The sequence below is a fragment of the Hibiscus syriacus genome, unplaced genomic scaffold, assembly GCF_006381635.1.
Source record: "Hibiscus syriacus cultivar Baekdansim isolate YM2019G1 unplaced genomic scaffold, ASM638163v2 tig00110328_pilon, whole genome shotgun sequence".
Taxonomy (NCBI): Eukaryota; Viridiplantae; Streptophyta; class Magnoliopsida; order Malvales; family Malvaceae; genus Hibiscus; species Hibiscus syriacus.
In genome coordinates, this window is record NW_024062685.1 from 1,890,602 (window position 1) to 1,917,616 (window position 27,015).

Sequence of the window (27,015 nt, forward strand, 5' to 3'; positions counted from 1 at the left end):
AAAGACAAATACTAACTTCACACTGTTGCAAATTTAAGTTTCAAGAATAAACTACTACTCTTTATGTTGTCCTTGAACATGCACTAAACCTATATGATGTCCTTTTAAATGTTTATATAAGTGCTTACTTCTGGAATGTTATCTGATGCATTTTGTGAACTATGATAGAATAATGACTTAGGTGAATACCGTGCAAGTTTGAAACATATTTGTCTTTGTTTTCACTGTTTAATATCATGTCTGTTTATTTACTGATTTATGTATTAATTTATTTTTAGCGGCCCGATAAGGTGGATGCTTTACGTCGGGTTTTTCTTGCACGACGGGGTTCACGCATCAGACGGCATGCACGTGCCATTACGTCTCTGTTCACCCCAATAGTGCAAAGACTCCGTAAGAAGAAGCCCGACTCACCTGTCATCGTTCAAGAGGCCTCTCCTATCGTTCAAGAGGCCCCTATTATCCCTCAAGAGTCCTCTCCCATCGTTCAAGAGGCCCTTCCCACCATTCAAGAGCCCGATTCACACGGCGTAATATGTCGAATTATTGAGAAACCCTCTCACGTGCCGGACATGATAGATGACTGTTGCCTTTCGTATGAGTTACCGGCCAGTACCATTCCGGCAGATGAAGTGGAGAGGAGAAAACTACCGGAAACAATTCTGGATAATACCCTTTGGGCTAAGACCGCAGTTGATTTTTATCTACATGAGCGGAGCCAGGGGTGTTACGCTGACATATACAAACTCAACGATGATATGCATTTGTTGATTGATCGGTCTTGGTGGGGTGTGTTATTAGGGGTTGAAGACAAAGTCTATTTCGATGGGGGGGGTAAGTCTTATATTTTTCTTATATTTCATTTTGATTAATTTTTTTTAAATTTATGTAATTCACTAATATATATGTATTTTTTTTGTAAAACAACATATTGATGCATGGGTGTCACGTCTTCTAATGATAAGGAAAATGAGGAAAAATAAAAAAATACGCGATATACAATTATGCCGACATCTTTTCACGTAGTTCACTTGAAGAATCAACGACAGAAATCATACGTGTTGGCTAATGGACAAGCTAAACTTTATCCTGTATGGTAGGAGGTCGATAAGGTTAGTATTTATTTTTTAAATATTTTAAAGGTGTTCATAAATAAGTGTGCAATTGAATTATTACTTATGATTGTAGGTGTTTATCCCTATTTTAGAACGTACTCATTGGCTTCTCGTCGAGCTTTAGCTCCCATCCCTGAAGACAATAGTATATGACAACATGATAAATTACATATCATTGTCTGATTTGAGAGATATTATTTAGGGATGGAGCTCTCATTTGGCTAAATTCTTGGATGCGATTAATTATTAGACTTATTCTGGAAACAAGAAGTCAAAGAAGTTCAATGTTACAGTTATCAGAGACGAGACCGCGCCACAACAAACGCATGAAGCCAGAGGGGATTATGGTCCTCTCGTATGCATGTGCTTGGAGCATTTGACGACAGGAAGTACACAGTTTCTACCTCCCACCGATAGAGATAGAGGTGCAGTAGGCTTGTGGTTTCGACATTTTATGGCTAGAACGATATATGCGAGATGTTGTCTACCTGCATCCGCATTATGAAAGTGTCCATAAACAATTTGTAAGTCAAATGCAAGTGTTGTTAAGTACCTAGAATTCAATAATAATTTGTTGTTTGTTGGTTTTAGATGTGTAGAAAGTATTGTTTGAGCAAATGTTTGGTTTCTGCAGGTTAAACCTGAAGTGAGCTGCATGAAATTGATGTATGGGTGCATAAACAACTGTCTGGGTACACTTTTTTGAATGTTTAATTGATTCTTAAAAGTCTGATTTGTTTAATTGATGAGGAAAATAAGAATTATTAGCATTTTTTGCTTGTTTAATTGATTTGTAAAAGTTGATTTGTAAAAGTTGATTTGTTTAATTGATGTGTAAATAATTCTTATTTGTGCTTGTTTAATTGATTAAAATGTAAAAGTTGATTTCTTGATTTCAATCTGCATCACATTGAAGGCAAAATACATGTTGAATGTACACTTTCGCAACGCTAAACTCGAAATTGCAATGCGAAAGTCAAAAGCGCAATGCGAAAGCCAAAATCGCAACGCGAAAGTCAATTCGCGTTGCGATAGTCTAATATGTTTTGTGATTTTCTCGTTGCGATAGTCAAATTCACGTTGCGATTTTTTTGTTGCGATAGTAAAATTCGCTTTGCGATTTTTGCGTTGCGATAGTCAAATTCGCGTTGCGATATTCAAATGAATGTGTAATAAGTGATAACAGCTAAACAGATCATAGCAATGTTCAAACTCAAGTTACTAATACATGTCTAACTGAAAATGTTAAAAGTTTACACATAAAATACAAATAATAGTCAAATTCGCGTTGCGATTTTCAAATGAATGTGTAATAAGTGATAACAACTGAACAGATCATAGCAATGTTCAAACTCAAGTTACTAATACATGCCTAACTGAAAATGTTAAAAGTTTACACATAAAATACACATAATACAACATTTGCATTTAAAAATCACCTAAGTTAATAGTCCCAAAAGGTGAAGCCGATTGTGATTGTGATTTTGATTTTGATTGTGATTTTGATTGCCTTTTTCTTGACACCATATGAGCTTTGGATTTTGATGAGGATCCATATTTTGGTAGAGGAAAAGATGATTGTGATGGCACTGGTGATCCACATGTCAACCTTGTATGACCATTTTCCTTGCACCGACTACATGTCGATCTCTTCTTCTCTTCACCCTTAGACGGTATACGATCGTGACTTTTTGGTCGGCCAGGTAGCCTTCTGTCCATGGTTGGTGGCAAAGCTGTTTGTAAGTCATCTGGTATGTCCCACTCAGAAGGATGTGGAATAGGGTAGATAATCTTGGCATAAGTCTGTCGATATACTTCTGTAGTGTAGCAATCCATAGCGTATGCGCTTGAATCATCTTGGTTTAGATGAAGAACAACTTTTATAACATGGCCACACGGATAACCAGATGTTTGTCATTTCATACAACTACACGTCTTTGCATTTAGATCGACAAGCCCATTTAAGTTATTATCCAGTACTTCAAACAAAGTGTTTGAACATGGTTCAACTCTCCATGACGTTGACTTTACAACACGTTTCGTTATCTTTTTTTCAGTCCATGGTGTAACACGATGTTCCAATGTTCCTGTAAATTTAAATAAATAATACTTAGTAAAATATATGATAAGTTACGAATTTAAAGAAATAATACATGCATGGTTTCTTTTCTTGTAGTACCACTGTTGAATAGAGGATCGAAAAAACTCCATTAACATAGTAATGGGTAATTTCCGGGAATGACAACTTAGAGCGTTGATTCATTCTGCACTATTAGACGTCATGAAACCATATCTTGCTCTAAGTTGATGTACTCTTGACCATCTTTCAAACCCGACATCTTCTAGTGTTTGAGCACACTGAGGCAAAACACGTTTTAAACAATTTATATGCTTATTAAAATCCACTTCCCGATAAGCTTTTACAGCCTTCTAGTATGTCCATTTGTGATTTTTTATACCAGAAGACCTTGATTTTAGATTTCTATACAAATGAACACCACAAAGTCCATGAAAAGCATATGGGAAACACCTTCTAACAGCGTTGTCAATTGAGTTTGCCCTATCGGATATGATTGTCAGATTGCTAATAGGACCTATGCAATCCCTAAGATGCCCCATAAACCATGTCTATGAATCAAAGGTTTCAGGTTTACCAACCCCGTAAGCTATTAGCAATATCCCATTGTTAGCATCCATGACTACTGCTAATAAGTTTACTCCAAGGTATTGACCTTTCAAATGTGCTCCGTCAACTATAATAATTGGGCGCATGCAAGTAACAAATGAACGAATCTACAAAATAATATACACAAGAAATATAATCATTTAAATGTGAAATGCATGTAACTAACAAAAATGAGTCAACAAAATTATATTGATTTACTAACCACAGCATCAATGGCGATAAACAACAACTCAAAGCGTCCATCTCTATCTGTTTTGATATAAGTTACCGACCCAGGATTTTTCAGCTTTAAATTGTGACAATAAGCCGGCAGTTGGGCAAACGATGCTTCTGGCGACCCCCTCAACAATTCCAAGGCATAACATTTGTCTCTCCAAGCTTGAGAATGAGATACTAATCTTGAACCGAGCATTCATGTCAGTCATAATTTCATGTCCCCGATATACCCTGTCATTCAAAAAAATTAATTCAGCCAGAAAACCACCCAACACCTTTTTGTTTGCCTGTCTATGGTGAGGAAAAACTTGGGTTCTTGAACATGTATGTTTATCAATAAAAGTCCTAACTTGAAACATTTTGCAATCTTTTATCCTCTTTGCAATCATACGCCACGTACAGTTTTTGTCAATCATACACCTTGTTTCGAAACGATCTTTGCTTGATTTGTTAACTTTTAGTTGATAGCCATCTTCCACACATTTCGTATACAAAGCTATCTTCAAGTCTTCCTTTGTATCAAAACAATCATCTTTCTTGATACGAATAATTTTTGTGTAACAATCAACTGCTATCTTTACCAACTCTTCTTCTGGTATCTGAAGTAATTCTGGCATATTCCAGTTATACTCCCATGGCATTTTCTTCGGGGACTTTTCTTCGGGGATTTATTCTTCTTCTTTTTCTTCTTCAGGGTTATATGAATTACATAATGGATGTTCAACATGTTCATTCACAGTCTTAACTTCCTCCTCATTATCATCAACAACATCTTCCTCGGTAGCGGCTGTTTAATCATCAAAATTCGGGTATTGACCAATATCAAAATCATTACACGCAGGGTCTGTTTCTTCTTCTTAAACAATATCAAAATCCGAGTATTGACCAAGATCAAATTTCGAATACTGATTAGTACTCACAATTTTTTCTGTTGGCTCATCATCGTCTAAATGGTCAATACGAAAACCGAAATTTGGTGCTGAAAGTTTATTGGGATTTGGATTAGGGAAAGGTTGTGGGTTTTGAGATTGTGTTTGGTATTGGAAATATGGTGAAACAAAATTTTCTTGGTGATGAAATTGTGGTGGAACCATTAAATTTTGAGCACCATAAACTGGGGTTGAAAAACTTAGTTGATTACTACCCGCTACTGACCCAACTTCACTACTTCTAGGTTCAACAACATACAATGTAACATCATCTTGCGAAACACTAATATAAGCAATGAATCGTTCAACATCTTCATTGTCGGTTAACAAATAAACTTTACCTTTTCTCTGATAAGATAGCCTAAATCCACTTAAGGGCTCTAAATTCAATTTATTTGCAACACGTAACATTAGAGTTTCATAAGTTAACTTTTTTAATGACAGTTTTAGTTGAAGATTCATGGGTAAAGGCATATATTGTAAAACACCATGAACATTCTCTCATGACCCTCCAAAACACAAATCTATCCAAACATGATCAACATTAGATGATTTCATTATTGTAAATTAATTTACTAAACAAACGAGCTGCGAAACTAAAACATGTTGTCGGATGGGGAAGGATGTCGTTGGATATAGGAACGGATGTCGCCGGAGAGAGTGATAGATGGAGATGGAATGAGTTACGATTTAGGGATTTAGGTTATGAGTTGCTGCTGCTGCATAGTTATATACCCAAAACATTTGTGTTGCGAAACTAAAACCTATTACAAATTTAAAATTCAGTGTTGCGACAGTCAGAATCGCGTTGCGATTATGTATTATTGCGTTGCGATAGACAGAATGCGTTGCGATAGTCAGAATCGTGTTGTGATTATGTATTATCGTGTTGCGATATTCAAAATCACGTTTCGAATCTGGAAACTGATTTTGTAACAACCCAGAAATTTGAAAAAAATTATTTAATTGAAATTTGAGGTTTTAATTATGAAAATTGGTAAATTTTAGGGATTAAATTAGAAGCTTTTAAAACTTGTAGCTTATTTTAGAGTTAAAGAAAATTCAGGGACTAAGCCCTGAATTTACCCAAGAAAAGTTGGTCAGATTGGTGTTATATACGTGAAAATGGTTTCAATCAGAAAGCAATTGCTCCCAAAATCCTCTCTCCCAACCTCAACTTCCGACAACGATTCCGACGCCGTCCGAATTCTGATCGTCGTTTTAAAACCACCATCGTGTTCGTTATCGAGTGAGGAACAATTCGCTTAAATTAATTGAAGTGAAACGCTGCCAAACGTCGAAAATTTCAAGACAAAGTCTCGACGTTTTTGTTTAGCTCCATCGCTGAGAAAATCTTAAATTCATCGCCGATCGTTGCTCCGTTTACGACACCTCCGGCATCATCGTGTTTCTTATGCCGTTCCGAGTCCACCGATGTCCTCCTTTTTCTCCAGCGGCGGCGGCGCGTGTGGTGGTGAAACGGTCAAAGTTTCCGATTTGGTGAAATCGAGCTCTCCGCCGTTCAAAAATTTGAACCGATCTTTGTAAGTATCTCGAAATCGCTCAAAATAATTTTTAGAAATTTTTCCGTGAATTTTACGCAGCCAGAAGAGACCTCACGTGCCGCCACTGCGCGTGGGGAAGGAAAAAATAACCGGTTTGACCGGTTTTTCAAAGGGTTTGACCGGTTTTGACCCGACCCGACCCGTTGACCCTACCGTTGACCGTTGGTCGGGTGCTATTTTGGGAATTTATTCGAAATGGGTGCTATTTTGGTAATTATTTTAAAAATGGTGTTATTTCTGTAAAATGGTTGACAGTTTGTTGACCTCCTTTGACCAAAACTTTGACCGGCTTTGACCGGCTATTAAATAGCCGTTAATCTTTTCCGATAATACCTATCCTGACAGTTTTCGACATCCCGAATCTGTTTTTAGGGTCCGTTTCGCTAAATTCAAACCCGAAAGTCTCCAAATCGTTAATCAAACCCGTTGTCTTTGATTTTGACCAAGAATTCAAATTTTCGGAAAGTCATACCTTATGTTTTTCGACATCCTGAATCTGATTCCAAAGTCCGTTTTGCCAAATTATGACCCGAAATTCCTGAATCGAGCTTGTAAACCCAAAAGGCTTAATATTTCAATATTTTGATTAATTATTTGAGATTTAGTTAAGGAATTGATTTAATAAAAATATTTTATGAAGGTACTCGTGTTTCACCTGAGCAATGATCAATTAGGTCTGGTGTTGTCCGTTCATTAGATCAGCCTGAACCGCGTACTACGAGAATTACCCGTAGGTTTCCGAATAATAGTTAAATAATATTTAGATTATTTATATTAGTTTCCAATATGGATTTTTCCAATTCGTAGGATCTAGCGCTGCAGCAGAGCGTGATCGACAAAACCAGTAATAAGCATCCCTATCTGATTTCTCAGACTGTTACAGGTGTGTTTCATGACAGTGTTATTTTACTGTTTTAAAAATATTGTTTGAATTATTTTAGATTGGTGATAATTCATAATATTGTTATGACATGATACATGATACTTGATTCTTGAATATTGATTTGTGTATTTCGGTATATGGTTTTTTTAAGCATGAATTATTCACCAATTTTACTTGAATACATACTTGTTTATTACTGACATTGAGGGAGAAAATTGTTGGAGGAAGAATACTTGCAGGCTCCTCGGCTTTGTGCTCAGGGCCTTACTGGACGTGACGGGGTGTATGGTTCTGGGGAACCTACACATTTTGTTCGTGACGGATGGGGGTAGTGTTAATATTTTAAATAAAACAAACATGTTTGATGAAATGATACTACTGAAATATTTTATTAAAATGTTTTTATACACTGTTTGAAGCACACTGGGCTTTTTAGCTCATTCTATAGTTTTTACCCTTTTTCAGATAACAGCAGACCGTAAGCTAGCAGATTTGGCATCAGGGAAGATCAATTACTTATTTTGTACGAAGATATATCTCTACATATTTTTTGTTGTATCTGGTGACATGTATTTGCTATCATTTTGGATATATCCATATTATTAATATTTTGTTTTGTATTAATATAATGTATTGTAAGATATATAAAAAAAACCTCTGAATGGGATATGTGACCACTTAGGTTTGGGTCTAACTTACAAACCGAGTCTGGGGGGTTACAGATTTGCGATACTGGAGATCGCGTTGCGATTTAGAGATAGCATTGCGATTTTGTTGGTCATTTTGGCAAATCGAAAAAAAGTTAGTCAAAATCGTATATTATAAGGAATTTTCGGTTACTGAGGTTATTTTCTCATTATTTAATTCTTTGTGCCGTAGTTATGTACTCACACATAAGACGCACATGTTTAAACCTATACAAAGTGGGCGGTGGTTGAGTTCGTTTGGTAACCCATCTAAATATTAGGAGTCACTAATATCATTGTTGTAAGTGTTTGTATATACACATAATTTAAAACTATTTAATAAAAAACTAAAACCCTAGTCGCTATCTCCTTTCCTTCTCTCTTCGTCTTATTTTTTTTTATAATTCGTGTCAATTTTTATAGATCAAATCAACATTTTGTTCTTTGATTTTGTTTAGCCGAAAGCGACATCAGTTTTAATACTGGTTGCCGATCGCCAATTATTTTTTTTCTTTTTTTTTAGTTTTTTTTAGTTTTTTAATGATAATAATTCTGTTTTTGTAACATATTTATTTATATCTTTATGACTCATTTATCTCTGTCTTTGTGGCACGTTTTTCTCTGTCTTTTGGTAGTTTTCGGTCGTTCGACCGTTGTTTTCATTTTTGTTTTCACAGGGTTGGATTTCACATCGCCACAACTGATCAAGATGGCGCTTATTTGTTATCACGCTAATCTTCCCTGTTTTGGACTCTCGGATTGATTTGGTTATGCATTTTGCGCTCGTGGATATTTTTCTCACGTCGTTTGACTCTGATTTGTGATTTATCGGTGATCTTTCAGTAGCGTCATCTCCTTTTGTGGTTCATTTACTTATGCACTCATATTTATCAGTATCTTTATTTTGTTCGAGCATTGGTTAGGTTTTTTAACCTTTTCTTTTATAGTCTTTATGTGATCTAGGTGGTTAGTTTTTGTGTCAATAATCATAAGAAAATGTCATTATTATAATTTAATTTACATTTATGATTATACTTATAAATCTTCATTGTAATTTTGATTATTTTCTATTTTTAATAAAACTTAAGTCTTTCTATCAAAAAATTATATAATAAAAATATATTTATAATTATTTTAAGAGAGAAAATAACCTCAGTGACCGAAAATGCCTTATAATATATGATTTTAACCAACTTTTTTTGGATTTGCCAAAATGACCAACAAAATCGCAACGCGAACTCTAATTTTTCAACTCAGTTTCCAAATTCGCAACGCGATTTTGCGATAGTCCAAGTTCGCGTTGCGATTTTCCAAATTCGTTGTGATTTTCCAAATTTACGTTAGTCCAAATTCGTTGCGATAGTTCAAGTTCACGTTGTGATTTTCCAAATTCATTGCGATAGTCGAAGTTCGCGTTGCGATAGTCGAAGTTCGCATTGCGATTTTCCAAATTCGTTGCGATAGTCCAAGTTCGCGTTGCGATTTTGGAAAATCGCAACAACTGGTGGTATTGCATTTGTTTCTTAAGAATTTTCTCTAAAAAGATAGTATCCGTGCGGGCGTGTCGAAGATACGTATTACCAAGACCACGACCCGAGACGGCGGCGGCGGCGGTGCGCGAGAGTTCCCCTTGTTCTCTTCCACTCAACAAGGAAGTGTGAAATCCAAGCCTTAAATACTCATTCCCAATAGTGTTTCCAATACTATGTGGGATTGAACATTGCCAACACTTGGGAATCTTTTACACTATCGCAACACATTCTTTATTGTTTCAAACTAAGATCTTACAAATGGCTTGGGAATCTTTTACACTATCGTAACACATTCTTTATTGTTTCAAACTCCACGTGAATTTGGAATAGTTAAAATGTAAACTTATTTTGGTTTTTTCACTATCGCAGCACTTTTTCACTATCGCAACAACACGTTTTTCAAACTCTCGCAACACATTTTAACTATCGCAACACATTTTAACTATCGCAACACATTTTTCAAAATCGTTTTGCGAATCTTACAATCGCGTTGCGAATCTGGATATTCGCGTTGCGAATTTGGAAACTGAGTTGAAAAATTAGAGTTCGCATTGCGATTTTGTTGGTCATTTTGGCAAATCCAAAAAAAGTTGGTTAAAATCGTATATTATAAGACATTTTCGGTCACTGAGGTTATTTTCTCTTATTTTAATTAAAAAGTTGATGTGATGTACTACATCATTAATTATGCATCTATAATAACGTTACATCAATATTTTATTTTAAGTGAATTTATTTAATTAATAAAAATATTAATATTAGTTAATCGACAATTTTTATTTTGTAAACATATTTTTTTTATTCTGATGTACCGTTTGAGTGTAAAATGACACTGTGGGTCAGTATAATAGGTCTTTAATTATCATTGTGGATTGTGGGTTCTAGCAGGATGAGTGAGGCTCGACCAAGGGTAGATAAGTGGCAGAATGGGGATGGTGAGCCAGCAGTACTGGATGATGGTTCATTCAAGAATGAAGATGGCTAGAGTTATTGGTGAGCGGCTACTGCCTACAATATTAATTAGGGTAAATTAAAGAAATGGTACCCTTACTAGGGTAATGCTTTGTTGAGTCCCCCAATTATTAAAAGTTATAAAAGTGTCCCTCAACCATAGGGTGAAGATTTGTTGAGTCCCTCGAATATTAAATGTTACAAAATGATCACCTGACTATTCATATGTTTCAAATTGTCATTTTTAATTAAAAATTTGACGTTCGTCTGAGTTGGACGTTAATTTATTTATGATATGATAAAATCTGATCCTATAATCTCAAATGACTATACAATTCAAACGGTTCTGCAATCAAATATTATCATATCATAGTCAACAAGTTAATGTTCAACTTAAATGATCGTTAATTTATTAACAAAAAAGGATGAGTTTGGAATATATGAATAGTCAAGTGATTATTTTGTAGCTTTTAATGGTTGAGAGACTCAACAAAGCATTATATATAATCGAGAGATCATTTTGTAACTTTTAATAGTTAAGGACTCAACAAATCATTATCATATAGTTAGGGATCATTTGTGTACTTTCCTATTAATTAATACACTATAATATAAAGGCTTAAAGTAAAAATAAGTATTGCTTTAGGTACTTATACTATTTTTGGTCAAACTAGGTACTTAAACTATTTAATTATTTTAAGTCATAATATTTTTTCAATTAGAAAATTATTTTTCGTTCAATAAAATGTTGGCACGTCACACAAAATTATATTTTTTTGACCAAAAAAATCTTTTAGGTGCTTAAAGAAAAAATTATAGTTTTGGGGGATTATTTTGAATAAAAAACTAGTTGAGGTTCTTAAATTGATTATATATAATAGTTTAAGTATTTATTTTAACCAAAAATAGTTTAGTTACTTAAAGCAAAAAATATATATAATTTAAGTATTTTTTTTTGGTTTAAGCCTAATATAAATTAAGATGATTCTTCTAAACTCGACGAGAAGCGATGAGTACCACTAATTACTAGCATTATTAATTTAATTTATAAAAATTTAAATTCTAAAGTACTCAAATTATAATTATAAATTAGTTAAAAATTTAAAGAGAAATTATTTAAAATAAAGGGTAAATTATACATGTGACCACCTAACTATTGTCCCTTTTAATTCTAAGCAATATTTTTGAAATTCTATCAATCAGATCGCTCAACTATTTAAATGCATTCAATTAAGCCACTTGTCGTTAATATTTATAGAGAAACTGATGTGGCAATTAAAATATTTGGTATAATTACACATTTGGTCATTATTACTTAAATATTCTATCAATTTGGTCCTATTTTTAATAAATTAAAATAAACCTAACCCTTATATCAAATGGTGCCATATATAATGACACAAAATTTAACTTTTTATTCTAATTTATTTTAATTTTAAAAGTTATGACATATTTTATATTTATATCAAAACAAAATTTATAACAAAACATTTTTTTTTTCTAAAAAATTGAATAACTCAAGCAATAATTTATGATATTAAATTTAAAGCAAACTAAATTTATTGTCCTTTTGATATAAGTCAATCTCTTAGTACAAAAGTTTTTATGCTAAGTCTACCGAGATAAAGATGGACATAAAATTTTATGGTAGGAGATGAATTTTTAAAATTTTAGATGAATTTTTAAAATTTTAATGGAATATTGTGCAAAAGTGAAAGAAATATATGTCACATTTTTCTATTAGAAATTTACTAGACTGACGAGATGCTTATAAGAACCATAAATGAAAATTCTGGTAAAAGTTTTGTTTTGTTATAAATATAGAATATGTCGTAACTTTTAAACTCTTTTAGAATTAAAGATTTGAAGGTTAAACTATTAAAATTAGGACCAAATTGATAAAAAAAATACAAGTAACAGTAACCAAATGTGTAATTATACTAAATATTTTAATTACCACATCAGCTTCTCCGTTAAATATTAACGGCAAATGGCTTAATTGAATGCATTTTAAATGAAAAGAGGCAATAGTTAGGTGGTCACTGGTATAGTTTACTCTTTATTTTAAATAATTTATCTTAAATTTTTAACTAATTTATAATTATATGTTAAGTCCTATAGAATTTAATTTTTTTATAAATTAAATCTGTTGAAAATATTTTGATGTTTCGATACAACAAATAAAGTGTTATTTGATTTTAAGATTTTATAATCATTTTTAAAGTAATTTTGATAAAATTATTCGAATATCAAAATATTACTCCAAGTTTTTCAAATGTCAATTTCAATCCTTACTTAAGTGTAAAATTGTGTTTTAATCTTAAAATATTTTTGAAACAATTTCGAGCCTTAATTGAGCCAAAAATAATTTTTAAATAGGGAGGTACCAATACCCCTCATAGGGTGTACCGATACCCCTATGCCAAATTTTGGCTCCGAGAAAAACATATTGCCCAATGGATACCGATACCCCATATAGGGTACCGATACCCCTATGCATGTTTTGGGTCCGAGAGAAACAGAATGCCCTATGGGTACCGATACCCCTTATGGGTACCGATACCCCTAGTCATTTAACGGTCGAAATATTTGAATTTTACACTGTAGGTACCGATACCCCACGCTCCCAACCGCCTTTTTCAAGAGGGTTTTCACACTACAACGGCTCTAACATCACCCAAATGATTCACAACGGTTAGAATCAATCCAAGGTGTATTTAAACAAGTTCTGAAGCCATTGATCAACAAGAATTCATTGAGAAACAAGAGAGAAAGCATTAAACATCAAGTTTGTGCATTTCAAGCCAATTTTCCTTCAATATTCATTTTGCTTTCAAGAACACATATTGTGCTCATTTGTAATCATCTTTGAGTGTTCTTTTCTTGTTCTAGAATTGTGCAAACACATTGCCTTGTGAGGTTTTTCTAAAAGTTTGCAAAATTTGTATTGTTCTCTTTGGGAGAGAGTGTTCTCAAGAATTTGGGGTATAATTCTTGAGGGATTTTTAAGGTTACTCTTTGTCCTCAAAAGAAAGACAAATTAGTGAATTTGTGGAAAATCCTTAGTGTGGATAGCTAAGGTAGTGGACAAAAACTTTGGTTGAGAAAGTCGAACCACTCTAAATTACTATGCAATTATTTTCTATTTTCTGCAAAAGCTTCCACCAAAAGTTTAATTGCCAATTCACCACCTCTTAGCTATTTCGTCGATCGATTAACTCAATAATTGGTATCAGAGCCTCACTTATTTGAAGGTTTAATCGCCTCTTGAGTCGATTCGGGAAGAGTTATATCGATATTCAAGTCATCAATGGCCTCCACTTCAAGCTTCGACCTTGGTCTTGATTCAATGTCTGTCAACAAGCCTCATTTCTTCAATGGAGCAAATTATGATTATTGGAAGAATATAATGAGGTACTTCATTCAAGCAAGTGACATGGGAGCATAAAATATCATAGAAGACGAATACTTCATTCCTTCCACTCATTTAAGATTGTGGAGTAAAGCATAGACAAAAATATTCCAGCTCAACTCAAAGGCTATCCATATTATTTTCTGTGCTCTTGGACCAGATGAATACGAGAGAGTTTCATCTTGTACAACCACCAAGGAGATATGGATAAACTACAAGTCACTCATTAAGGCACTAACAAGGTAAAAGAATCTAAAATTACTCTTCTAACTCATAGCTATGAAAATTTAAGGATGAAACCGAATGAAGATATCAAAGCTATGAGAGATAAATTTTCCACGATTGTCAATGGTATCAAATCATATAGAGAGATTCTTCGAAATGAGAAGCTTGTGAGGAAGTTAGTTTACTCTCTTCCAAAATCTTGGCAATCAAAGAAGACGGCGATCATCGAGGCTAAACACTTAAAATCTTTAACCCTTGATGAGCTAATTGGTTCTCTCCTCACGCATGAAATGATGTTTCAAGATGAGGTAGACCTTGAAAAGACAGACAAGACAAAGAAAGAGATGGAGAAGAAGAAAAACGTTGGAGTTGCTCTCAAATCCATAAAGGATGAGAGTGATTCAGATGAAGATGACAATGAAGAGAAAATGACATTATGTGCCAAGCGGTTCAGAAAATTAATGAAGCCCAACAGAGGAAGAAAATTCAAATGAAATGAAGGCTTCAAAATGAACCAAAGGAAAAAGACCCAATCATTTGCTAAAAATGCAAAAAACTGGGACATATCAAATACGATTGCCCATAATTAAAGAAAAATGGTCAATCCAAGAAGAAGCATAAGGAACATGTGGCTACATGGAGTGATGATGAAGCCTCTTATGAAGAGGAACAATAAGTAGCAAACTTGTGCTTGATGGCTTTCGGGGAGGATTCTTAGGGAAAGGAGCATTTCTACAAGGCATGAGAAACAAGTTCAAACTCATGGTACCTTGATAGTGGATGCTCATGACACATGACCGGAGACAAGAGTCAGTTCATCGTGCTTAATGACAAAAATGGAGGAGAGGTGACTTTTGGTGATAATTCAAAAGGTCACATTGAAGGTATAGGCACTATAGGTAATACCTCTTCCATACAAATTAAAAATGTTTTATATGTAAATGGGTTAAAACATAATCTATTGAGTATTAGTCAATTATGTGATAAGGGATACAATGTCTTATTTAAAACAAATGGTTGTAAACTCATTGACATTGCATTTAATCGGATTATGTTTATTGGTCATAGAATAAGAAACATATACATGGTGCATTTAGATTCTTTAAATATGACTAATTTATGCCTAGTTGTTAATGATGAACATGATAGTTGGTTATGGCATAGGAGACTAGGACATACTAGCTTGAGTGTTTTACAAAGACTAATTCAAGAAGATTTAGTAAGAGGGTTGCCAAAGCTAAAATTTGATAATGATAAAATATGTGATGCATGTGCTAAAGGAAAACATAGAAGAGCTTCTTTTAAGTCCATTAATGATCTATCAACTAGTAGAGTATTACAATTGATCCATATTGATCTTTTTGTGCCAATCAGGACTGTTAGCTTGGGTGGAAAACAATATTGCTTTGTATTGGTAGATGACTATTCTAGATATACTTGGGTTCTATTCTTAAGTACTAAAGATGAAGCATTAGAAAAATTCATCATATTTTCAAAAGTAATCCAAAATGAAAAAGGTTACTCCATAACTAGTGTTAGGATTGATCATGGTACTGAATTTGAAAATCTTGGATTTATTGATTTTTGTAATTCTAATGGTATTAACCATAATTTTTCAGCACCTAGAACCCCTCAACAAAATGGAGTTGTTGAGAGGAAAAATCAAACTTTAGAAGAAATGGTTAGAACCATGCTTTGTGAAAACAATTTACCAAAATATTTTTTGGCGAAAGCCACAAATACCGCTTGTTATGTTATAAACCAAGTAATGATTAGGCCTATTTTAAAGAAAACTCCATATGAACTTTTCAAAAATAAAAAACCTAACATTAGCTATTTTCATCCTTTTGGATGTAAATGTTTTGTTTTGAACAATGGTAAAGAAAATCTTGACAAATTTGATGCTAAAAGTGGTGAAGGAATTTTCTGGGTTATTCCTTAAATTCTAAAGCTAATCAGGTATTTAATAAAAGAAATTTAGTTGTAGAAAAGTCTATACATGTTTTTTTCGATAATAATCCTCTTCCGAGGAAGGATTCTTGTGTTGATGATGACGTAGGTATTATAAAAGCAAATGACGTTAGACATGACATTGGAAAACCATCATCAAAGGAAGAAACTAAAGATGAGGAAACTCACGATGTTCTTGAGAATCCAACCATTGAAGAAAGGGAAGTATCTTACACAAGCGAATACAACTATGTCAAGGATGGTGAGATAATAGGTGATCCATCAAAATGGGTAACAACTCGATCTTCTCTTAGAAATATATGTAATTATATTGCATTTATTTCATTCATAGAGCCTAAGAATATCAAAGAAACATTAGATGATGAAAATTAGATTATGGCTATGCAAGCAGAATTAAATCAATTTGATAGAAGTAAAGTATGGACATTAGTTGAAAGTCCTAGTAATAAATCTGTTGTAGGTACTAGATGGGTATTTAGGAATAAGCTTGATGAAAGTAGTAATATAGTGAGGAAACATATCCTCTCATAGCTAGGATGGAAGTAATGAGAATGTTATTAGCATTTACATGTTTCAATGAATTTAAATTATATCAAATGGATGTTAAAAGTGCATTTTTAAATGGTTTTATAAAAGAAGAAGTGTATGTGGAATAACCTCCTGGTTTTGAAGATTCAAAATTTTCAGATCATGTTTTTAAATTGAAAAAAGCGTTTTATGCTTTAAAACAAGCACCTAGAGCTTGGTATGAAAGATTGTCAAACTTTTTAATTGAAAAAGGTTTTTCAAAAGGGAAGGTTGACACTAAATTGTTTTTAAAGCATAAAGGTAAAGATTTATTAGTAGTTTAAATCTATGTTGATGATATAATATTTGGTTCTACTAATGATGCTCTTTGCCAAGAATTTTCTAAGCTAATGCAGAGTGAATTCGAGATTAGTATGATGGGGGAGCTCTCATTTTTCTTGGGACTCCAAATCAATCAAAGAAAAGATGGCATCTTCATCAATCAAGCAAAATACGTCAAGGATATGCTCAAGAAATTTGTATTGGAAAATGGAAACCTCATGCCACTCCAATGAGTTCATCAACAAAACTTGACAAAGATGAAGGAGGTAAATGTGTGGATGTTAAATTATATAGGTCAATCATTGGCTCTTTGCTTTATCTAACCGCAAATAGACCGGGCATTATGTTTAGTGTTTGTTTATGTGCTAGATTTCAATCATGCCCTAAGGAATCACATCTACTAGTCGTTAAGAGAATCTTTAGATACCTTAAGGACACTCCTAGTTTAGGACTTTGGTATCCTAGAGACTTTAGCTTTAGCTTGCATGCCTTCTCTGATGCGGATTATGGAGGATGAAAAATAGATAGGAAAAGTACCTCTGGTACTTGTCAATTCCTAGGAAATATGTTGATTTCATGGTTTTCAAAGAAACAAAAATGTGTTACATTATCTACCACTGAAGCGGAATACATTTTAGCCTGTAGTTGTTGTGCACAAGTTTTATGGATGAAACAACAACTTTAAGATTATGGAATTGAAGTAGGTGCCATACCCATCAAGTGTGACAATATAGTGCTATTTGTCTCACTAAAAATCCCATCCAACACTCTAGAACTAAGCATATTGAAATTAGACATCATTTCATTAGAGATAATGTCACAAAAGGAGATATAGTTCTACAATATGTTGATATTTTGCATCAATTAGCGGATATTTTTACAAAACCTTTAGATAAAGAAATATTTTGGACACTTAGGAGAGAATTAGGTTTAACTGGCCTATCTTCACTTAGTGTTTAAAATAATTTTTAACACTTTTAATTAAAATTGAAAAATACTTATAAAAATAATATTTTTGAGTGCATTCTTTGCTATTAGTTAGGGGGAGTTTATGATCTTGAGTGAAAATTAGTTATATGTTAAAATAATGTTTAAGGATAGATTTGATTGATTGAACATTATTAATTTTAGACATATGAGTTGCCAATACCACTAGAGCCCATTAATTTAGCATTCTAAGTGTTTAAGTGCAGATTTTTTAACATTTTTGCGCACCAGGTATCGATACCCCCTTTGAATGTGTATCGATACCCCCATAAGGGTACCGATACCCCCTTCGAGTTCTGGTTCTTAAATCCTTAAAATTTGTATTTTTAACCAAAACCCCCAAATATAACATCTAAACACCATTTGCTCTATCTTCAACCCCAATCTTTGTTTTTCTCATTTTCAACAAAATTAAGTCGGATTCACTCGATTTTTAACTCCTAATCCTGCTAGCATCATCAAAATCGTGCAAAAATCATCGCATCCTCTCAATCCAAAAATTTTCAAAGGTATTTTCCTAAAAACTCTATTTTATTGATTTTTGAACTCAGGACTAGTTTTGATTAGTTCTAGGTTGAACTATATATCATACATTGATTATATGATGTTTCTAAACTAGATTCTACAACCAATTTCATTAAAAACACATGATTTGATCAAAATTTTTCAAATTTTGAAATAAAAAAAATGTTTTGATTTTAAAATTATTGTTTTTGATTTAATTATGTTGTTTTGAAAACTACATATTTATTTTCAAACATAGTTTTCAAAATTTCCCATTAGGATTATTTTAGAGAACCTTGAAATATTGAGAACTTATTTGAGTTTTGGGAATTAATTGTATTGCATACATATGTTTTAAAATTGCAAGTATCTATCCTATTCCGATTTCTTGAACCATGTCTCATAAACGTCCTAGCTCATCATCTAGTCGTTCAAACCGACCTCCAAATCCACCTACAATCCAACCACAAAATCTAAATCTCGATGATTCTAAAATGACAATTCAAAATTCATGCTTTAACGAACCTGGCCGTAGGGATAACCTTTACCATAGGTTTTTTTATCTTTTTGAGTCTTATAAAATTTGAGAAGAACGTATTCCTTCTCTTCGAGTTATGGTAGAAATGAACTTTAGATATCTTCCTACCCTTCAAGCTTGGAAATTTGATAAACTTTTTCAACTCGAACCAATGGTTTATCAACAACTTGTTCGAATTTTCTATTCCAATGACGTTTGTATCCAAAATCAAGCTAGAATTCGAAACAATAGGAATTCGATCATATCTTCTAGGTCAATTCATTTATATTGACACGGATTACATTGATAATGCATTTGGTTTAGATAATATCGGTTTAGATAATGAAAAAGAAGTTGTAGGTACTCCTTACAAGGTCAAGTCGAGTGTGAGTGTGTTAGATCACCACGATCGTTTTCTCCATTTGATGATCTCCTGGTGGTTTAGACCATCCGGAGGCAAATACTCCACTTTTAGAGCTTTAGACCTTTGGTGGATACATTGTATCCAAAATAATAAGAAAATAAACCTACATCAAATTATCTTTTCTGAACTCGTTGAAACCGTAAACCTTGTCCCTAATAAGAAAATTTGTAAAACTCTAGTTTACGGTTGTCTTCTGAGTAACTTGTTTATCAAAGCCCAACTTAAGGTTCGACTTGATGTAGCCATCCCTCTCAAAAACGAAATCAAACTGACATCTTTAAAGAAATTAGGATGGAAGAAGGAAAATGATCAATGGGTTCGATCCCCTGAGAAAACACAGGGAGCTAGTTCTTCATGAGCTCTGCCTATACCGGCACTAGTTGCGGACGATGATCTAGAGCTTCAACAACTTATGCAAGATATCGACGATATCGACGATGAGCCGGCACAGCAAGATAGTCATATGCCTCCATACTTCTGATCGTTTATGGAGAATCTTGATATGAAGTTTGCCTCCATCGACTCGCACCTAACTACTAACAACGAAGCAATGAATCATCGTTTCGATGCTATGGACGAGAGGGTCGACGCGCTTACACATGATGTGGCCAATATATGGGCACATTTATCGCCTCATGCTCCACCGATGGACGATTAGACCATTCTTGCTTTGTTTTCTTGGATTGAACTCAGGATATTATTGTTAAAACATTTTGAATATTTGGATTTGTTTGTTATGGAGTTTGGATGTTTGAATTGTTTGTTTGGATGTTTATTTTGGTTTGAATGAGATTTATTAGTTATTTGAGTTTTGATTTAATCTTTAAACATTACATTTTTGCATCATTTAGAATATATGACCAATTACCATTACACAATGTTTATGAATATTGATTATGGACTAATGGCTAATCTTCTCTTGACTTTGATCTTATCAGCTTATGCTATATCTAAATATCAATTGGCGAATTTTTCAAAAGCCTTGTTTACAAACGTTTTAGAGTCTTTTTGATTTAACAAAGAGGGGGAGAAGTGTTATAGTAAGGGGGAGTAGTAATTTTTCAAAACTGATTTCAAAAATCATTTTTCAAAGAAAATCTTAAAATTACTAAAATGTTTTGTTATATCAAAAAGGGGGAGATTGTTGAAAACATTTTAATGTTTCGATATAACAAATTAAGTGTTATTTGATTTTATAATCATTTTTAAAGTATATTCAATTAAATTATTCGAATATCAAAATATTACTCCAAGTTTTTCAAATGTCAATTTCAATCCTTACTTAAGTGTAAAATTATGTTTTAATCTTAAAATATTTTTAAAACAATTTCGAGCCTTAATCGAGCCTAAAATAATTTTTAAATAGGGAGGTACCAATACCCCTCATAGGGTGTACCGATACCCCTATGCCAAATTTTGGCTCTGAGATAAACAAATTGCTCAATGGCTACCAATACCCCACATATTGTACTGATACCCCTATACATGTTTTGGGTCCGAGAAAAACATAATGCCCTATGTGTACCAATACCCCCTTATGGGTACTGATACCCCTAGTCATTTAACAATCGAAATATTTGAAGTTTAAATTACAGGTACCGATACCCATTGAAGAGGTACCGATACCCCACGCTCTCAGTAGCCTTTTTCAAGAGGGTTTTCACACTACAACGGCTCTAACATCACCCAAATGATTCACAACCGTTAAAATCAATCCAAGATGTATTTAAATAAGTTATGAAGCCATTGATCAACAAGAATTCATTGAGAAACAAGAGAGAAAGCATTAAACATCAAGTTTGTGCATTTCAAGCCAATTTTCCTTCAATATCCATTTTGCTTTCAAGAACACATATTGTGCTCATTTGTAATCATCTTTGAGTGTTCTTTTCTTGTTCTAGAATTGTGCAAACATATTGCCTTTTGAGGTTTTTCTAAAAGTTTGCAAAATTTGTATTGTTCTCTTTGGGAGAGAGTGTTCTCAAGAATTTGGGGTATAATTCTTAAGGGATTTGTAAGGTTACTCTTTGTCCTCAAAAGAAAGAAAAATTAGTAAATTTGTGGAAAATCCTTAGTGTGGATAGCTAAGGTAGTGGACGTAGACTTTGGTTGAGAAAGTCGAACCACTCTAAATCGCTGTGTAATTATTTTCTATTTTCTGCAAAAGCTTCCACCAAAATATTTGTTGCCAATTCACCCCCTCTTGGCTATTTCGTCGATCGATTAACTCAACAAAATCAATAGTGCTCACCATTAGTGGTGCTTATCGCTGTTCGTCGAGTATTGTAGAATTTTCCTATAAATTATAACATAAATTGATTAAAAATAATTTTGAAATTCTCTCCTAAAATATAATATGAAAATTCTACAGCGCTCGAGTAGCGACGAGCACCACTAACGACGAGCACTATTAATTTAATTTATAAAAATTTAAATCCTAAAGGGCTCAACGTATAATTATATATTAGTTGTATATTAGTTAAAAATGTAAAGATAAACTATTTAAAATAAAGGGTAAACTATACTAGTGACCACCTAACTATTGCCCCTTTTTATTTTGACCAATAGTTTTAAAATTTTGTCAATTAGGCCACTCGACTATTTAAATGCATTCAATTAAGCCACTTTCCATTAATATAAATGTTAAAACATTTCTCGGCCCCTCCTATGTATATAAATGTTGAAACAATAAGTTGAAATTAAGCTACCATCACTAATCCTCCATGTAACTACTATGGCTTCTCATGAATATCATTCTCACAATGGTGTTGCTTGGGTTAACTGCCATCTTCTTTCGCCTATTTGATGCTCTTGTTTCCACCCCCAACAGGATATGTTCCCACCAGTTCCAAATTCAAGCTATCCACGACGATACGCCCTCATCTTTCTTGTCCGAAAACTTTCCGGCACGAAACTGCACAAAGATCAAAGAAAAACATGTATGTCGACACCATTTTTCACCCAAGTGGGGAAAGACCGATACCAACTCGGGGGTTTTCTCTTTTTAAAAGATTTTTTTTTTTGAAATGTAAGGAGTCACCACCAATCATTTAAGGTGCGATTGGGATACCATAAAACTGGGTTATTTTAATAAACCATTTTTATTTTTATCAAAATACCAAGTTTAAGGTATGCGAAAATCCAGAAATCAGGTTCGGGAGTCAGTTACACGTGGGGAAAGATTAGCACCCCCACAAGCGTCCAAAATTTGGTACCTAGTTGATTACCCTGTATTTAAAATTGAAACTTTTGTGCTCGATCTTTATTTAACTTAAAAATAATTACGGATGCAAAGTTAAAAGGGTATTTGTTTATTGAGACCAATAGCATTCACTCACAAGTGTAAATGCGGGAGATCAACTATTGTGCCTAATAACCGAATATTGCCACATTTTTAAAAAAAATCATGATGTGGTCTTTGAAAAGAATGTTGACCTATTTCGAGAATCTCCAGTAGTCACCCCTAAGCATGATTGTGGGAAATATACTATTAATTCCCTAATAAGTGAACATTTCCTTAGGGTTAAAAATAAAATGCAATCAGACAAATTTTATTTATCCTAATTAAACTAAAAGTAAATTAAGGTTTTTTCTAGCTTAAAGTGTCAAATTATGAAAATTAAGGAACCAAGGGGCTCAAACCTAAAAACGTAGCTTCTAATATTAATCCCATTTTATTTTAATTAATTATCGAATCGAATAACCGAGATAGTCCCTCGAGCATTTACGCGAGGGTCAACTCTAATTATTCCCTAAATTAAGAGGATTATATTGAAATCTAGCTAAAAAGGAGGCTCTATTAACCTATTTAATTATGTCAATATTAAAGTTCTAATCAAAGTTTGGGGACTAAAAAGTCAAAGGACTAAAATACCGGGCTCTAAGAGACTAAAAGCTTAAGAACCTAAATTAATAATTTCCAAAGTTGAGGACTAAATCTAAACTAAAAACCTAATTATTATGTAAATTATTAAAACTAAAATATTTTTTAGAAATCATTAATTATTAATAAAAAAAATTTACCCGAGCAATCGATTCAAGTAATTGGGCATCTTATGCGAAAACTCAACTCAAATTTCTCCCTAATTAAACTAGAGTGTCATCCTAATTTCAAAGCTTGATTCGAGTGTTGATCTAATTTAAAACTAAATTTAAGAATTTAAACTATGAAATAATCAAAACAAATAATAAACTTAATTTTTAAAAAAATAACAATAAAAATATAAAAACAACATAAAAACAACATAAAATAAAAATATAATAAACATAAGTACAAGGACCTAACTGCATAAAATAAAATAATAGTTACTAAAATGCAAGAAAATAAAAGTTTGTAGTTAAATAAGAAATAAATAGTGATCAAAATGCAAAAAATAAAATAATAATAGTTAAATCATAAATTAACAGTGACTAAATTAAAATAAAACAAAACAGAAAGATAAAATTACAATAAATTAAAAAAAGGTCCAGTGACCTAAATGCAAAAACACAGCAAACATAGGGGGACCTAGAATGATATTTTACCAAAAAAGTACAAAGCATACATGTGAATGGGAAAATTATGAAAATAATCCCTAACAGTGAGTATTTTGCAAAAATATGACAAAGTTTGGGGATTTGGAATGATATTTTACCAAAAAACAGAAAGCATACATATAAATTGGAAAATTATAAAAAAAGTCCCTGACAATGACCATTTTGTAAAAACACAAGAAAGCTTGGGGGACTTAAAACGTGCTTTACCCCAAAAATTTTCTATAAATACAACTATTTTTCTTTTTTTATAATTTCATTCTTTTAAAGCTAGAGAGAGAGACTCTCCCCTATCTCTAGAAACCTGGCCATCACCGGTGGCCACCAAATTTTACCGGGAGACTCGTCTCGGCCTCCTCGTCGTATCTATCGGCTTATTTCGCGGCATTGGGGGTTAAAATAAAAAGGGACAATAGTTAGGTGGTCACTAGTATAGTTTGCCTTTTATTTTAAATAATTTATCATTAAATTTTTAACTAATTTATAATCATACATTGATTCCTTTGAAATTTATATTTTTATAAATTCAATTAATTGTTCTCGTCGTTAGTGATGCTTATCGTCAAGCGTAAAAGAATCATCTAATAGAATATCATTACTATTTTCATTTAGACTTGAATCATTATTTTTGTTATCATCTTTAAATCATCCTGCATGCAAAGTCAAAACATTTTTCGGCCCCTCCTCTCTATATAAATATTGAAACAATAAGTTGAAATTAAGCTACCATCACCGATCCTCCATGGAACTACTATGGCTTCTCGCGAAGATCATTCTCACAATAAGTTGAAATTAAGCTACCATCAGCGACAGCGGCGGCTGGAAAGGCGGCCGGCGATAGCCCGATGACCGAGTTTCTAGAGAGAGGGGAGAGCCTCTCTCTCTAGCTTTTAAAAAAACAAAAAAATGAAATTATAAAAATAGTTTTATTTATAGAAAAATTTTGGGGTAAATCACGTTTTAAGTCCCTCAAGCTTTCTCGTGTATTTACAAAATGATCACTGTCAGGGACCATTTTTATAATTTTCCAATTTACATGTATGCTTTGTATTTTTTGGTAAAATATCATTCCAGGTCCCCAAACTTTTCCTTACTTTTTTGCAAAATATTCACTGTGAGTGACGATTTTCATAATTTTCCCATTCACATGTATGCTTTGTATTTTTTGGTAAAATATCATTCCAGGTCCCCCTATGTTTGTCATGTTTTTGCATTTTGGTCACTGGATCTTTTGTTTTAATTTATTTCAATTTTATCATTCTGTTTTGTTTTATTTTAATTTAGTCACTATTAATTTCTAATTTAGCTATTATTATTCTAATTTTTGCATTTTGGTCACTTTATTTCTTATTTATCTACTAACTTTTTTATTTTCTTGCATTTTAGTAAAGGTTATTTTATTTTATGCAATTAGGTCCTTGTACTTATGTTTATTCTATTTTTATTTTATCTTGTTTTTATTTATTTATTTATTTTATTTTTTATTATTTTTATTTTATTTTTTTAAATTAAGTTTATTAATTGTTTTGATTATTTCATAGTTTAAATTCTTAAATTTAGTTTTAAATTAGATCAACACTTGAATCAAGCTTAGAAATTAGGATGACATTCTAGTTTAATTAGGGACCAATTCGAGTCAAGTTTTCGCATAAGATGCTTGATTACTCGAATCGATTGCTCGAGTAAAAAAATTATTAATAATTAGTGTTTTCTAAAAAATACTTTAGGTTTAATAATTTAGATAATAATTAGGTTTTTAGTTTAGATTTAGTCCTCAACTTTGGATATTATTAATTTAGGTCCTTAAGCTTTTAGTCTCTTAGAGCTCGGTATTTTAGTCCTTTGACATTTTAGTCACCAAGCTTCGATTATAACTTTAATATTGGCATAATTAAATAAGTTAAATAGAGCCTCCATTTTTAGCTAGATTTCAATATAGTCCTCTTAATTTAGGGAATAATTTGAGTTGACCCTCGTGTAAATGCTCGAGGGACTATCTCGATTATTCGATTCAATAATTGATTAAAATCAAATGGGATTAATATTAGAGCCTAAGTTTTTAGGTTTGAGCCCTTAGGTTCCTTAATTTTCATAATTTGACACTTTAAGCAAGAAAAAACATTAATTTACTTTTAGTTTAATTATGATAAATAAAATTTGTCTGATCGCATTTTATTTTTAACCCTAAGATAATGTTCACTTATTATGGAATTAATAGTATATCACCCGTAATTATTCTCATAGGGTTACTACTGATGATTCCCAAAATAGGTCGACATCCTTTTCAAAGACTGCATCACGATTTTTTTAAATGAGGCAATATTCAGTTATTATGCAAAACAGTTGATCTCCTGCATTTACGCTTGGGAGCAATTGTTATCGGTCTCAATAAATGAATGCCCTTTTTAACTTTGCATCCATAATGATTTTCAAGTTAAATAAAGATAGAAATCAAAATTTTCGATTTTAAATATAGGGTAATCAACTAGGTACCAATTTTTGGATGCTTGTGGGGGTGCTAATCTTTCCCCCATGCGTAACTGACACCCGAACCTAATTTATGGATTTTTACAGACCCTTAAACTTGGTATTTTGATAAAAATAAATTTTTTTAGTAAAATCACTCGATTTTCATGGTTTCCCAATCGCACCTTAAATGATTAGTGGTGACTCATTACATTTCAAAAAAAATCTTTTAAAAAGAGAAAACCCTCAAGTCGGTATCGATCTTTCCCCGCCCGAGCGAAAATCGATGTCGACAGCTTGGCGACTCCACTAAGGGCATTTTGTTTTTAAATTAACTTTAAAGTCGAACAACGTGTTGGTTACCCTATGTAGACACCCGTTTTTGACTGGGCTTAAACAAATATTATATTATTATATTTATTATTATTAATATTATTAGTATTATTATTAATAATAATTTTGGTTACAATGTTTGCAGGCCCATATTACAACAAAACCCAGTAGATCAGGAGCCCAGATCCAAACTCAGCCCAATTCAACAATAATATTAGTTAGGGTTTCAAA

At 32.7% G+C, this 27,015-nt stretch overlaps 1 pseudogene; it reads right to left on the reverse strand.

Annotated features, from left to right (window-relative positions):
• The window catches only part of LOC120118838, a 42,388-nt pseudogene that overhangs the window by 15,258 nt on the left and 115 nt on the right, over nt 1-27,015 (reverse strand).